This window comes from Pinus tabuliformis, chromosome Q, assembly GCF_031772625.1.
Source record: "Pinus tabuliformis cultivar Carrire ecotype Pingquan chromosome Q, CPIR1, whole genome shotgun sequence".
NCBI lineage: Eukaryota > Viridiplantae > Streptophyta > Pinopsida > Pinales > Pinaceae > Pinus > Pinus tabuliformis.
In genome coordinates this window covers 642,400,260-642,417,503 of record NC_142296.1, presented here as the reverse complement: position 1 = coordinate 642,417,503, position 17,244 = coordinate 642,400,260, and the positions used below count along the sequence as shown (strand labels likewise).

General features: G+C 39.2%; 1 pseudogene; it reads left to right on the top strand.

Annotated features, from left to right (window-relative positions):
* The first annotated feature begins 335 nt into the window (after positions 1-335).
* On the top strand, positions 336-1,487 carry LOC149221101 (putative methyltransferase At1g29790; annotated as a pseudogene).
* The last annotated feature ends 15,757 nt before the right edge of the window (positions 1,488-17,244 follow it).

The following is a 17,244-nucleotide window of genomic DNA, read 5'->3' as shown; positions in this document are numbered from 1 at the left end:
CCTCATTAATCTTTCTGCAGACGTTTAATTGACAACAATATCATAAGGAGAATTGAGAAGGTCCACTGAATTCCTCTGTGTGTGGATCAATATTTAACCCGGAGAAAAAATGCAGAGATTAACTTGTTTTCAAAGAGGGAAATTGACCAAGGTGGTATCTGGTGACTGGTCTTCAATTGCTATTAGGAGTGCTAGTAGTTCTCAGTTTGACGAGCTTAGTGAAACTCTACTCTTCAGGTTTCTTTGTGAATGATGCAAACAACTACAAACACTTTTACATCCATAAAGAATATCCAAATGTTACATCTGCAGAACTCTTTTCCAAACTCCAAGACATGAAGATAAAAGTAGAGGGAATTCAGAATATGATAGAAAAATCCTTAGAGGAGATGCATGGCGAAGGATCCGAAGGCCCAAAGACAGTTGAATCAGAGCGTTTGAAATTCAGCACAGTTCTTGCAGAAATTCTTGTCCCTGTGGATTTTATTAAAATTTTCCTAGATCAAATAAGACTTCCTGGGGTGCATTTGGTACCTGAAAATGCAGATATCAATACTCAGCTTAAAGATCCAATGGAAGTAGCTGGAACTTCCACTGATGAGAAAGCCAATCCACTGGCAGATTTCTTCTTTATAGAAGAAGTTCGCAAGTATATTACAGTAAAGGAAAACAGATTGGGTAAGAAGAATTTTCTTGGAGCAAATGGAACGTTCCCAAGCATTGGTCATGCTTGCTTTTCCATGAAAGAAGAACTTGAAGAATACATGGGCTATGATATTGGTGACTACTGTAAAGATGACTAGAATATAGCTCAAAAATTAATGGTTCATGGATGTGATCCTTTACCAAGAAGAAGATGTTTTGCAAGAGCTCCTAAGTATTACCAGAAACCATTTCCCATCAATGAATCCCTTTGGAAGCTCCCGGATGATAGGAATGCTCGTTGGAGTCATTACCAGTGCAAGAATTTCACATGTTTAGCAAACAATAGGTCTCGCAAAGGATTTTTCAAATGTTCTGAATGCTTTAACCTTACTAGTCATGAATTTCCCAGATGGATGCAAGTTCAAAACTCTTCCAACAATCCAAATTTTCTTATTGCTGATGTTCTGAGCATTAAACCTATGGAGATACGTATTGGGTTGGATTTTAGTATCGGAACTGGGACATTTGCAGCTAGAATGAGAGAGTTTAATGTAACAATTGTTTCAGCTACTATCAATCTTGGTGCTTCTTTCAGTGAGACAATTGCTCTTAGAGGACTTGTTCCTCTTTATCTAGCAATCAATCAGAGGTTACCCTTCTTTGACAACACATTGGATCTCATCCATACTACGCGGTTTCTGGATGGTTGGATAGATCTACAATTCTTGGACTATGTCATCTTCGACTGGGATAGAGTTTTGAGGCCTGGAGGATTTCTATGGATCGACAGCTTTTTCTGCACCAGAAGTGATTTGGATGGTTATCATGGTTTTACATCTTAAAAATAGTTTTGTTTCATTAAAAATTAATTATTTAATGTATTTTTTAAAAACCGGTTCGTTTAGACCAAACCAGTCCCGGTTAGACCGGTTCCGGTTGGTAAACCGGTTCATTAGGTGGACCGGTCCGGTCACCGGTTCCGGTTTTAAAAACATTGCCTACACATGTGTCAACAATTGTAGGGGAAGGTGAACCACTCACCCTACACACATGTCAACCACCATGGGGTATCACAGGGGAAGGTAAACCACTCACCTTGTACACAATGCACCACTAGAGGAAGGTGAACCACTCACTGTATGGTCGCTCATAGCTCAATAAGTACCCCAAGTCCCTAGGAGCTCCTAAAGCTCAATATTCAACCAAGAATCCCTTCATAAATGGAATAGTGCCAAGTTGCTTTTTGAAAATCAAAACTAGATCAATGGGAGCCTCATAGCTCTATCCAGCAACATATAGATGTATATATAACAAACATATTGAATTATAGCAGAGATCTTGGCAGCACTTAGCAATCCTCTGCGTTTTGTATATCTTGATGAAAAAAATATTTGATTGATTTCACTTCCTCTTACTAAGGGAGACCACAGCCTAAACTTGTCTTTTCAGAGTGCACCGTGACCATTAGACAACCTGCTCATCATGAGATCTGTCCACTTAAACATGCCATAAAACGGGTATGTCCTTTGTTGTACCACATAATGTGGTATGTGAAATACTGGATTCCCTAAATCTTCTTTAGCGATATACAATGGAGGTGTGCACAAAATGACTCACTGAAGAGCTAACTCAAATGGCTTTACTGCAATATGCATTCAACCTCAATGGTGCTTCCAGAGCAACCGAATCAAGAGATAAAGCACTAGATGTGCTCTTTTAGTTTTCATCTATCATACTGCAAACCAAGTTAGCATCAGAATATTCATGGAATCTTTGATTCCAGCGATGTACTTCAAATTATAGATAATAAAATAGAGATATCTCAATAAGCAGTTGTCTAATATGAGAGGCTCATCCATAAATCGACACAAGGTTTTCATAGCAAGACATATGACTGAATAGGTCTGCTAACATTATATCAGCTTGAAATCAAATATAGAACTTGACAAATATTGACAGCATAGCATATTCAACAATTGGAAAAACCTTAGCAATACAAATCAAATCTAGGTTCAATATGTCGGAATAAGGTATTGAAATCCTAAAGCCCATACATCATTAAGACGTATCCTGACTGTCATACATAAGCATAACAGATACTGACTTCCCAGGATAAAATAAACTGCTTCAATATTGGAGCTCTACTTAATCTATCAAGCAAGTCCTTGAACAAGTCGTCCATATATCGGGGGCTGATAGGCCCTAATGCAGTCCTTTTTTATTGATATTATGCTCTTTTTTTCCCTATATATATATATATATATATCCGATCAGCTATAGTACCTCTTGGGTAATTTTGCACAGACATATATATTTTTTGAAGTCTTTGGCCTAACCCTCTGCATATGCCAGGTTGGCATCTACAACATGTAATTTTACTCAAATTAATAGAAAATTACAATTTTTCCTCGAGAAAAAAGAGTTGTCCATATATCAGCTATACAGAATTTTGACAACTCATGTTCAAGGTCAAACCCTAGGAAGTGCCAAGCATATTGGTTTGTGCATTATATTATCCTGCAGTCATCATTACTAGACTGGTTCTTGAACAGAGATTATGAAACATCACAATGTCATGCCTCATTAAAATACCTTTATTTTAATGTGATCTTTCGAGCTATTGCAAATAGGGACAGTGACTTGATATTCCAACCGTTAGAAGGGATATAGCAAGTAAGCTATCGATAATCATCACATTGTTCAATTTTTTTCTTAATTTATATTCTTCAACCCAGAGATATTTCAACTAAAAAGTTGTCATATCACCTCTGTCATTCATCTTTATTCTCAAAATGGTGTCATTTAATCATCTCAGCAGCTGTAGGGATTGTTGTGCTAGAGACTCAACCTAGTCAACAATACTTTTATGCAAGGTGTTGGACAGCTTATAACATTGATATATTCATCGCTACTATGATAAGGTCATATTACAGGGTATAGTTATCCCTAGCTAAAGTATATCTGCTACATGAGTCTGTCCTATAGGTCGATCATAAGAAACCAAATTTTTTATGCCCTGATTAGAAAGACAGACGAGTTGATGTGAAATTCTAGACAATTATGATCTGAGATCCGAGCTCACAATAATAACAGGTTTGAACTTGATTAGCTCTAAATCGTTGACATCTGAGCCATGCTATACCACGAGGTTATAGCAATATAAAGTGATACATCTTGTTCATCATATTGTGCTCAATATAGGTCACTAGGATGAAGACCATCTAACTTGAGGCACAAAACTTTGTCATTCATGTAGATAAGTCATACCTTTAAATTGAACCATAAAGAGTGTGAGTCTTCAGGATAGCAAAAGGTCGAATCACGGAGATTGAGTAGTCTATTTGATGTGAAAGCATAATGAGTGACGTCATTAGAATGAACCATGATGATAATAGTATCATGTTACGGTTGATAACACGACATTAAAGAGATATAGTGATGACTAAAGCTAGATATCCATAGACAGAGATGCAATGCCCATAATCATACTCAGATGCTACTAGAACAAGGTCTAGATATATCGATGTGTATTCAACGTCCTGTAGCCAAATCAAGAGGCTAATTTTACTGGGAGCGATAGTTCAAAGTTCAAAGTGTACGGATTGTGTAGATACCAAGTGGGCCAAAGATGCAAATGCGAGGGGCCAAAATACATTGTAACGTTGTACCAAGATCATTTGACGAGACATAACTAATATGAAACATGAACTTCGAGAAAATATATTTATGGTGTGGAGATGAACCATTATGCCAGGATTATTGTAAATATGTTGTTGATGTTGCCTATATATAGTAGTGCCAGAATTATACTTGCCTGTGTGATGCCATATAGAGACCACAATACTATAACTCATATTATATATATATATATATATATATATATATATGAGACTGAGAATGGTCCTGACAGTAGTTCATATATGATCGAATCACATTGATCTTTACCATGACAAAATCAAGCAATCATCTTAGAGCGAGATGTGCCTCAAGGCCTTTCAAACATTTTTCTTCCAAGGAAAGCAATTTATGTTGCGGATGCGGGATCTTATCCAAAACAAATACGTGAGACCCATATATGAGAACAATAATATTAGTCATAAGAACAGGAGATTCTTGAAACGAGAGACTTGAAGCTAATAAGAAGTATACAGAGAGAGGTCCAAGTCATCGTGCCATAGAGTAAGATCGTGTCTTTGCGATGATCTTTCATGGAAAATCCCATCTGATCTACGAACCACATACCCATTACTACAGGCCATAGATGATCTATAGAATGACATTATATGCATCGTCTTGAGATGGTAACTTTGAGCGAGAGTACTCAAATGCCACAGTCTTGAATCAAAGAGTACGAGCTTTGGGAGGAATGTCACAAAATTGCTTCAAAATAGATGCAAATGGCCTGAGAGAAATATGAGCCAAAACAAGACCGCAGAGCTTGACATTTTTCGTAGTGATCCTCATTTTCCTCTGCAAGGGCCAAGAGGAAGAAGACCGCACAGAATTGTCAATAAGCCCCTTTTGAGATCGCCTTTTTATAGCATATTTAATTAAGTGATGTTGTTTGAAACTTAGAGAAACCACAGGTTCGAGTTCCCTATGATTGTTACTTCAATGTGATCATAAGACCTTGACTCGCTCTTTTCATAACTGAATGTGATTTTCTTAACCTGTATATTCTTCACGAGAAGAAGCCCTCTTAATTCAATACTCAAAGCAGAGATATAAATCCATCCATCCTTGCTCCTAACTAATGCAACAATCCGAGGAGAGTGAAGTTTTTCTTGAGGAAGATTTTATAGATTATGCCAACTGTGCAATCTTTCTTCCAGATTTACAAAGAAAGGAGATCTTGAAGACTTCTTGGTCATTGCTCTTGCTTAGGCTTGTCTCCACCTAAGCTCTGATTCCATGTTAATTTTTAGGATAACATGTTCTTCGCAAAAAACAGAACCTTCAATTCTCTCATTAGCCCAATTATTAAATGATTAGCAATCACGTGAAACATTATCATGATGACAATAACTGAGAAAAGAACATGTACAATAAATAACGAAGACAAGCCAAGACAAGAGGACACAATAAATTGGCTCAAGCCCAGGGAAAACCCCAAGATGGGGAAAACCCTTGATCAAATCTTCTTATTATTAATATTGAATATTCAGCAAAGAGAGAAAGTACAATAACTTAAGAGTCAAAATGACTTGACAATAATAAGATCCAACCTTAGACAAGAAGATGGCTTAGAGGATTGTCATTCCAACACTTTGTTATCTATAGATACCCATGGTTTGGTTAGGGCTTCTTACAATACACAATTTTCTTGCTTAACTGATTCACAACACCTCATTTAAGTGTGGTTTATCCAAGCATACTAGGAGCTCCCCTTTGCTGGTTTTTTCTAGGGTTGATGTGAGATAGATTAAGCCCTCAAAACCCTCCTAAAAAGATAGCGACATTTGATCAGTCTTGTGACCTAAGAACAAGCTCATTTAGCCCTGCATCTTAACTGAACCAAACCTTAGGAGTTGCAGCCTTCCTGCACAAGATGAACCTCATACAAGACAACCCTAAACTGTCTTCCAAACAATCCTCTAATCCACGGCTACATTCGTGATGGATTTTAGCGAGTAGAGGATGGTGAGAAATGCCCGAAATTTCCTTTATGTCTTGTGGCTTACTTGATAGAAGAATCTCGACCTTGATGTAGAAGAGAGAGACCCAAAAACAACTAGCCCTTTATTCTCCTTCAAAAGCTTGGCTATTTCAGACAAAAATGAAGCCCTTTCGATTTGTGTAACGAGGGATACAACATTCCAATATATACAATTTAGTGTGGTCAAGAGACGTGACTATTGGGATTATTGAGCCGACATATGGGTGAGGCTGACCTTGCTAATTTTACATGGGAGAAACATAAATTCAAAATCATACTTCTCCTTAGCCAAATTTGATGATCTTTATATCGATTTTGGTCCTCTCGAAAAGAGGAATTCAATGGAATGATTATCTCCATAAATTGATCTAGCCAAAGTGGAATTTGGCCCTAGTTTCCAAATTTAGCAGTTTATTTACGTTATATCTTAGGAAGTGGTAAATTGGAAATTCATCTCTTTAAAGGTGAAGCCATTGCAAAATGGCCTAAGCCTAATGACAGAATGGACACTAGGAGCTTCCTAGGAGTAGTTCAATATTGGAGGAAGTTCACTGCCAACATCTCATTTATTGCAACACCTTTACATACTTTGACAAGAATTAAGCAAGTCTTTCATGGGAGACGCAAATAACAAAAAGCCTTCAAAAGTTTGAAAGAGAAGATCAATATAGCCCTAGTTTTGGTATTGCTATATTTACAAAAATCTTTCGACATTGAAACCAAGGCAAGTGATTACACCCATGGGAGTAGTATTAAATACAAAAAAGGAAACCATTATGAAACCTTCAGTGGTGCAATAAGAAACTATCCTGCCTATGACAAAGAATTGTATGGTTTGGTTCAAAATGTTAAGTGAAAACACTATTTGATGGGCAAAGAGACAATCGTCTATATAGATCATCCACCTTTGTAATATCTTCAATCACAATCCAAGCTACAACAGAAATTTTCGGTGGAAGGGATTCTTGCAACAATTCCATTTGGTCGTTGGGCATAAGATAGGAATACAAAACAAAGTTGTTGATATATTCTCAAGATATTCTATTATTGCATCGATTGTTTTACAAAATAGTTCTTTAGCTCATGAAAGTTATATATGCTAAAGATGAATTTTTCAAGGATGTATATGAAACACTAATCCATGTTACTCAAGCAAAAGAATTAGATTATCATATTCATGACAAACAGTTGTGTCATCTTGGTAAATTGTGTATTTCACTGGATGAAAGAGTACACGTAATCAGATAAGCACATACTTCTCCCATTTCTAGCCATTTTAACGTAGGAAAATTAGTAGCTCAATTGCAACGTTATTGTTGTTAACCTGTTATCCTCAAATGAATGAAACTAAGGGATGTGTCATGTGTGTTACTTGCAAACCAAGTAATAAAAAATTAGGTTTGTACATGCCACTTTTTTTAACTTCTCATCCATGGAAAAGTGTCCATGGATTTTGTAGGGGATCCACCTATCTCTAGAAAATGACGTGATTACTTGTATGTGGTAATAGATAGATTTAGCAAAATGTGTGTGTTGATGCCTTGTAAGAAGCAAGGGACGAAAGAAAGTTATACACATGTTCGTTAAGAATGTTTTGATTCATGTTGGTTAGCCCACATCCATTGTATCTGATCATGACTCACGCTTCCTTGAAACGTTTTGGTCAACTTTATGAGAATTAACAAACATCGGGCTTTAGAAAAGCACTGCTTTTCATCCACAGACTGATGAATAGACAAAAATGGTCAACATAACAACGATGTTTATTGTGAGAGTATTGTAGCAAGCATCATATGCTTTGGGATGCGCAATTGCATTATGTACAACATGCCTATAACAATGCCATACCTTTTGTACATAGAGGTCTCCTTTTGAGAAACATTTTAAATATTTGTTCAAGTCTCCTTTGGAATTCACTTTTGGGCATGATCTAGTGGTAGATGGCCAAAGCAATGCAAATAAAACCACAAAGTTCATCCAGAACATCCAATTGGTTCATCAAACTATACAAGAACAATTGAAAACTAGTCAATCCAAGTATAACGCTATGAATGATAAGCATCAAGTCAATCATCATTTCCAAGTCAGTGATCAAGTTTGGTTATAATCTTAAAGGTAAAGGTAAAAGCTCACACCGATGAAGTATGGTCCATAACAATTTTGAAAAAAATGGTGACAATGCTTTCCGATTAGATTTACCTCCATATATGTAGTGGTGTATTCAATGGTGAGTGTTAAAAACTTGAAACTGTATGAGAGCCTCTTATGATCATGAATCAAGGTGAAAATCTTCAAGTTCCTTTAGTTGATGACTTTTCTTTTGAATATCTTGATAAGTCGCTGGAAAATGTTTAGTTGATGATTTTTCTTCTGAATATCTTGACAAGTCGCTGCAAAATGTTCTTCTTGACAGAAGGATTAAGGCTTCACAAAAAGGTGATGTGGAATATCTTCATGTGGGTCTAAAAGGAATACATCCAAGTAACGCACAAAGGATAGAAATCGGAAAAGTGAGGGAGTTGTACTCTCACTTGCTAAGTTAAATCAAACTTTTGGTGGCCCAAAAGCTTCTTAGTGAGAAAGATTGATCCAAGATGGGTTTCCACAAACGATCCAAATTGATGGTCTTAAAATATGATGAAAATGTCTCCATGTCAAAGAGCTCACCAAGGGCTTTCCAACGCAATTTGGACGGGCTCAAATGGACATCGTATGTAAAAATTATGGTCTTGGAAAGTTGAAGGAAAAACAAGAGTGGCACTGACTTGTTGCACACTCCAAACTAACACATGGCGTGATTATAGGTTGACATGTGGCATAATGGTAAACTAAAAAGTGGCATAATGGCAAATTGGCATGTGGAATTGGTGATGCGCTGATATATCGACCAATTAGAACTATGTGCTTCACATGAACTAGCATCACCAAAGTTAAATTTGACTCCTCCATACCTTTTTCTTTTGCCACGCACATATTACGTGTTGAACAGTGTTACCAACCTAACAAGAATTGTAACCTCAAAATGAGGACTCTAGCCCAAAAGACACCTATTTTTGAGCCAAAAACATGAAAAAACACCCCCAAAATCGAAATGTGGTGATGTTGCATCACCCCTTTTTTAAGGTTAAAATTTGACCATCCTTCAACCATGGCATTAAAAACTAGAATTATGATCATGGAAAACTTTTTCCAAATTTTTGAAGCCACTGCATTATAGGCCAAATATCATTACTAGAAAAACCTTAAAAATCAACACCTAAATCAAAGAGTAATTCTACCAAGAGAAACTTTATTTTTGAAACCAAAAGTTTAGCTCCTTTGAGATCTTAACCTAAGACAATTGGATCTACTTTCAATGGGGTACTAAAATTGCAATATTTTTGAACTATAATTTATAAAATCATCATTAATGTTCACAAATTCATGAAAAACACCCTTAAAAAAATATGTGATTTAATGTAAAAAAAATAAAAAGATAAAATATTAAATTCTTTAAATTTATTTAAGAACATATTAAATAATTTAGAAAACAACAACAACAACATCTTTCTGAGCTAAAAATCAATAAAATTTGATTAAAACAAAAAAAATTAAGGTAATTTTAAATACCAACTTAAACAAAAATTATTAGTAAAAAAATTAAAAATTTAACATATATATATATATTCCCCGATGGAGGTGATGAATGTTGGCTCCAGATGGCAGCGTGGTGGCACAAGGAGCCTGATGGGCCTCCACGTGCCCCATCCGAGAATTTATGAAGCTCCACGATACGTCATACCCACAGGCAGATCGGATCTTGGCGCAATAGTTATATGAAGGCAGGGAGACCCCAGAAGGCTATTCGACAGCTTTGTGCGATGAGGAGGGAGTGTTTGGTGCATAATTTGTCTGGTCTTAATGTTTCCTAGCTGCAGTTCCAGCTAAGGGCAGACGGGCATGGTCTTTACATTGCTTACCGCTTGGAGAAGGGAGACCACCAGTGGTCAGAATGGCCATCGGATCTGGGGGCTCTCTTAGCCCCGCAGCAGCAAGAAACTCCAAGGTGTCAGCCCTTTCTCTGGGTGAATTGGGATAGCTCATGGCACTTATGCTTTCTCTCGTTTGGTCATGGGGAAATCTCGGTGGTTGGGGGGGGGGGGGGGGGGTGGCTCTACTAGCCATCTCGTCGGTGGTGTCTTGTCGGTCAGTGAGCTTTGTGCAAGACCGGCTCCAACGGACTCTTGGGCTCTCGCTACGGCTTCTTGTTCTTATACCATTGGTGTTTCCTTCATGGGAGGGAGGATAGCATTCAAAACGACGCCTCAGTCTTGAAAGTTCAAGGTTGGTAAAGGTCTCGGTAACGTCCTCTGTTTACTCCTGCAAGTTCAATACAATTTGTTTTGGTTCTTTTCCCTGGTTAGGTGGAACGCCATCCTCTCAGGGGTGGCTAGTAGTTACAGTGGTGTTCTAATGCCCCGTCAGAGGGGACGTGTGCATCGAGGAGGGGCGGCTCCGCTCATGGCAGCGCGACAACAGGAAGAGGAGCCAAGCTCTGCGACTAAAACTACTGGCAGCCATCATTCGAGAGAGGGTGGGGCTTTGTCACCAGCACACTCCCCGAGTCAAGTAGAGGCCCCCGCCTCCTTGGAGTCTATTGCTGCTCAATTGACCAACATTCAGCTCAATATCAATACTCTAAGGGAGCAGAGGTATGAAGATAGAAATGAATTTGTAGCTTTTATCAATGATCTCCAACGCATGCAGAATGAGATACTGACTATGTGGAAAGTCTACGTCGTCACCACAGGCGAACAAATGACCAGCTCCACTCCCTAGAAGCGAGGGTGGCACACATAGACTTCCACATGCATGAACGTGTTGCTCTCTTTGCTACTCCTCCAGCCTTTCCTCCAAATCCACCTCCATAATGTGGATTCCTATGATATGTATTTTTGCATATTTTGTACTTTGTAAGTACTGGCCTGTAAGCCAGACGGCAATAACCAGTGACACCAATCATCATGGTCTTCCTCCAGGCTACTTGTTCCTTAAAGCTAGGCTTAAACCAAATTCTAAGCCTATGGAGATGTACTTTGTATCTGTTGATTTTCTGATTTAATATAATTACTTTTTTGTTGACCGAAAATATATATATATATGTCCCAAGGGTGCAACTTAATTGACAATCGCCGTGATATGAAGTATTGTGTAAACAAACACATCCAAGGTTCAAATCCCCTAGAGTAGCCCAGTTTACAAAGAAAAAGACAAGTCACAAGCCCGAGAGATGTGGTAGCAGCTGGAATCGACAAGTCACAACCCTGAGAGATGTGGTAGCAGTTGGAATCAACCTTGTGTCACGTGAGTACGAGACTGACCTAATTGTTGATTTCTCTAGTTACAAAAATAGATAAATAAAATTTACTTGGTTTTAAAAAATTATTTGAAAAAAATAACAATTAAAAAATCTATATAAAATAATAATAAAATAAATAAAACCTAAAAATATACATATATTCAAAAAAAAAAATAACAATAACTTTTAAGAATATATGGTTTTTTTTAATTGATTTTTTTCCTTAATTTAAAGGAAAAATGATATTTTTGCTCACGAGAATAAACAATGAAGGCACTTTGTGATGTGAAAAACACCACTTCAAAACTCCATAAGCAAAATTCTAGCCATGTTAAGGGTTGCGGCCCAAGCCAGATGCGATCCCTAAGTGATTTTCACTGTGATTTTGACAGCTTAAACACTGATGGGTCGTGGTTTCTCAGGCCAAAGATTAAGTGTGCAGTCATCTCAGAGTCGGACAATTTAGCAAACAAAAACATAGGCTTTTCAATATTTTCAAGTAAAAAAAAAAATGTTTTTTAAATTGATTTTTGCCCATTTAATAATTGGGGAAAAAAATCAAATTTTTAAATAAATAATTAATAATTATACAAAAATTATGTAATGTCATGATCAACATTGTAATACCACAAGTAAGTTTCAACCAAAAATAAAATAAAATAAAAGTTACACAAATTTGAAAAAAACAAGCATTTACCCAGAAAAGAGATATTCAAGATATCCCCAATGGGGGTGTACATCCAGATCGCCACTTGGCAAGTAGGCCGAGTTCGGAGTCTGTACGGCCTCCACGCGCTCCATTAATCTTCCATGAATAATTAGGCATGCTCTAATTGCCCGCAGGCAGACACCCTGCTCGCACGCATTGTTGATAAATACCCAAGCATAGAGGGAAATTCTCCAGTTGTATGTTTCGAGTGATGAATTGGGAGGGTGCAGAGGGCAGTGGTACTACTCATTATTCGAAAGCCCTACCGAGGTCAAGGCAGTGGGTGCGCAAAGTGACAGTTGTATGGGATAGCCTGGAGTGGCGCGGCACTGAGACCAGGGACTATCCATGGGATCCTGGCACGAGCAATAATGTTGTCTCTTTGTATTCCCGCCTGGAACCTCTGCTCGAGGGATGAAGAGTTAGTGCCAATGACGGAGGAGGCACCTAGTCCTCAAGGTAAGCTAGTTTTTACCCCCTCTAATTTGTGTTTCAAGTGTTGGAGTGCCTAGCTATGCAATTGGGCCCATCTCAGGCTACAGGCTTGTTGAGGTGCTACTCCTTTTGGAACTCAAAGTGAAGGGGCGGTCCATGTGAGAATTCCTAACTCGGAATCCCTACTGCAGCAAATTGATGTTACTTATCCTACTTGTTTAATTCATGCAAGTTATTTATTGTGTTCTACGGAAAATATCGAAGCAAATACATTTGCAGCCTTCACTTAATTTATATATATGCGGAAACAGAATATTGAGCAAGAAAGAAAAATACAACACATGAAGAAACAGATATTTTTGGACAAAACATTCCCAGAAAAAACCCAATGCAGGAAAACCGGTGTAGCAACTTTGAGGGTTTATTATGCAGGAGAAAATTATGAGTACAATTCTAGGATGCTCAACTAGCAATCCGATACAGAGAGAATACTAAACAAAAGACTGGTGAAATGATCTCACCTTGTCACTAGAGAATCAATGACTGATCTTTCTGCTCTGGAGACTCTGTGTCACCCTCTGCGTAGCCTCTGCGCAGAACTGCATCACCCTGGGCAGCTTCTACGTCACCCCTCCTAGGTATGATGTTGCCTCTCCTTTGAATCCTCTGTTCTGTGAGAAATCGACTTTCTGCCTCCCAGACTCACACCCTGGCTTCTAACAACTGAACTTCGACTCCCTCAACAAAAACTCGACTTCCCCCAAGGATTGCGCTGCCTCTGCGTCAGCACTGTGTTGGCCAACGTGAGCCTTCCTCTAGACGTCTTTTTGTCCTCTCTCTGCCTTGTACTCTCCAGAAATTCCTACTCCCAGACTCTCACTGCCCCTCTGTTGCAAGATCTCCTCAATCGATTTTCGTCCTGAAAACTTCTCACTTTTGAAAATCGATTTTCTCAATCTCTTTGTGTGTCTTCCAAATGACCCTCAAGCCCCTTCTTATATCTTTTTGTTGGACAACCAACGGCCTAGATTACATGTTAATCAAAGGCTCAAATCGTTTTGACTTTATCCATGGCTTTTTCTAGAAGTTTCACCCCTGATTAGATTAATACACATTAATATTTTACTTTTTCTAGGTTTAGACTTAGAAACCCCATTAAAAATATTAATTATTTTAATAAAATCACTTCTGGGTGGAATTTCCCAAAACGCTTTCTAATTTCCTTGGAATACTTGTGCCCAAGCCTCCCTACAAAATTTGAGGCTTAGAGAACATCTGATGCTACCCCAAATCAACACTCCCTCTTAGTGAGGAATGTGCTCTAGCAATAAACTGTCTCTCTGCATATTACTCTGACTCTGAAGCATCGTCTCTACGTTGCTGATGTCTGACATGCTATCCACCAACCACTGCGTTGTTGTTGCTACTATATTGCTGCCTTTGACACTACCACTATCAATATTACATATGTACTGCAGCTCCCTCTGCATTCGTGTTGTTGTTGGTCCTGTTACCCAACACTGCATCTGCACTGCATCTCTCTCTCAAATGTTACATCTGTTATGTTGCTATCACTGCCACTACTAACATCGCATCCGTACTGCAACTTAATTGCTGAGAGAAGCAACTGAAAACACCCAAAAACTGGACAAGTATCCAGTGGATACTCCTCGGTGCTAAAATCCTGACTGTTGCTAGTCCCTTGCTGCCTTTGAAGCCACTGCGTACCTGAAGCTCTGCATTGTGCCTCCCTGCATTGTTGTATCTGGCTCTTCTAGCCACTGCATCCAATGCATCAACACTCCATGGCACCAACTGAAACTCCACCATCCCACAACTACTGATCATGGGCTCTCGTAGCAAGGCAATGATCCAAGAGGTGGGCTCCTCAAGGATCATGCTCATCTGCACTCCTCCTGACTATAGCTCTATATCAACCCACCTCCCTCCTGGAGGTATCTCTGCTTTCATGGCGAGCTCCTCCTCGTCGATCTTCGCGACTGTAACCTTGGGATCATGCTTCTCATCCTTGTCCTTTTTCTTCAAAGGACACCGAGATGCATAGTGGCCCATCTCGCCACATCTGAAGCACTTCACCTTGGAGACTTCCTTCTTTTGTCTTTGTTATCCTTGTTGTCCCTTTGATGCAATGGTTGCCTTATCCTCTTCCTCCACTTTGGGCTTCGACCCACTACTGTTGTTGCTTCCTTCAAGTTTGACCTTGAGCAAGTCTCTCCTCAGCACTTCTTGTTTAGGAGTTGCCCACATCTTGTCCTAATTTGGAAATGTTGCTCTGCCCAGGATACTCTGGAAAAAGAGTTGTCAATCATCTGAGACAGAATTTAGAGCTAGTTTTACTAACTCCAAGTCTTGAGGTGTATGTCCTGCAGCTGACAGCTCATCACGAGTCTCCTTCAATTTTGTGAGGAATGGATCCACACATTCTCCCTTCTGGATTGTCCAGAGCTGCCAATCATCTGAGACAGAATTTAGAGCCAGTTTTACTAACTCCCAAGTCTTGAGGTGTATGTCCCACAACTGATAGCTCATCGTGAGTCTCCTTCAGTTTCGTGAGGAACAGATCCACACGTTCTCCCTTCTGCATCTGAGAAGATCTCAACTTCTGCTCTAAGTACATCTTCCGCTGCTCGGAAGATCCCTAATACAATGTGACCAAGGCATCCCACATCTCCTTAGCGGTCCCTTTGCTTGCAACATGGCACACCACATGATCCTTAACTCCATCTAGGATCATCCTCTTCGCCTTAGTCATCTCAGCTCTGTATTTCTTCAACGAATCTACATCCACTGGGACAACTACCACATTATCAACATACATCTTGAGGGCATGCTCATCTAGAAGGAAAGTCATCCTAGCCTTCCAGATGGCATAAGTTGGAAGCCCCGTCTAACCTGTCATGTTCCCTCAAGCCATTGGTTGTCATCTCCTCCGAAAATTGTGGAACAACTCCCTCTTTCTCCCTACTTTGTAGCTCCTAGGTTGATTTACGCACTCCCTGATGGAGCTGGTAAGTTGTTGCTCCTCTATTGCTCAACCCGACAAAGTTGCATACTGAAAAACCTATGTCCACCAACTACTCCTCATGCTGAGGCTCAGCGTTGCTCCCTCTGCCGCAACAAAATTCAAACTGGAAGCTCTTTCTCTCCGTCAACTCACTCAGAGAGAGACTACCTCGAATTTTTTGACCCTCTGGCTAGAACTGCTCAAACCCTCTGGGGTTTCGACTTGTTGCCTCCTGCAACTTTTCGATTTCCCCTTCTGCTCAACACTAGGGTTTCTGGTTTTGCTCTTCTTGTCTCACCTACACTAGCGTTTCTGGTTTTTCTCTTCTTGTCTCACCTGCACTAGCTTTGATACCATGTGAGAATTCCTAAGTCGGAATCCCTACTACAGTAAACTAATGTTACTTCTCCTACTTATTTAAAGCATGCAAGTTATTTACTATGTTCTACAATAAATATCGAAGCAAATACATTTGCAGCCTTCACTTAATTTACATATATGCGGAAACAAAACAATGAGCAAGAAAGAAAAATATAGCACACAGGACATAGTTATTTTTGGACAAAACGTCCCCGGAAAAACCCAATGCGGCGAAACCGGTGCAGCAACTATGAGGGTTTATTATGCAAGAAAAAATTCTGAGTACAATTCTAGGATTCTCAACTAGCAATCCGACATAGAGAGAATATTGAACAAAAGTGATGCAATGATCCCACCTTGTCACTGGAGAATCAGTGATTGATCCTTTTGCTCTGGAGACTCTACGTCACCCTCTGCATGGCCTCTGCGCAGAACTACGTCACCCCTCCTGAGTATTACGCTGCCTCTCCTCTGGATCCTCTATTGGCTGAGAAATCAACTTTCTGCCTCCCATACTCACACCCTGGCTTCCGGCAACTAAACTTCGACTTCCTTAGCAGAAACTCGACTTCCCTTCAAGGACTGAGTTGCCTCTATGTCAGCATTACATGTGTCAGCGTCAACCTTCCTCTGGACATTTGTTTGTCCTCTCTCTGCTTTGTACTCTCCGGATTTTCACTGCCCCTCTGCTACAAGATCTCCTCAATCGATTTTCCTCTTGAGAACTTCTCACTTCAGAAAATTGATTTTCTCAATCTCTCTTTGTGTCTTCCAAATGACCCTCAAGCCCCTTCTTATATCTTTTTGTTGGACAACCAACGGCCTAGATTACATCTTAATCAAAGGCACAGATTGTTTTGACTTGATCCATGGCTTTTTCTAGAAGTTTCACCCCTGATTAGATTAATACCCATTAACATTTTAATTTTCCTAACTTTAGACTTAGCAACCCCATTAAAAATATTAATTATTTTAAGAAAATCATTTCTGGGTAGAATTTCTGAAAACACTTTATGGGTTCTTTGAAATACATGTGCCCAAGCCTCCCTGCAAAATTTGAGGCTTAGGGCACATCC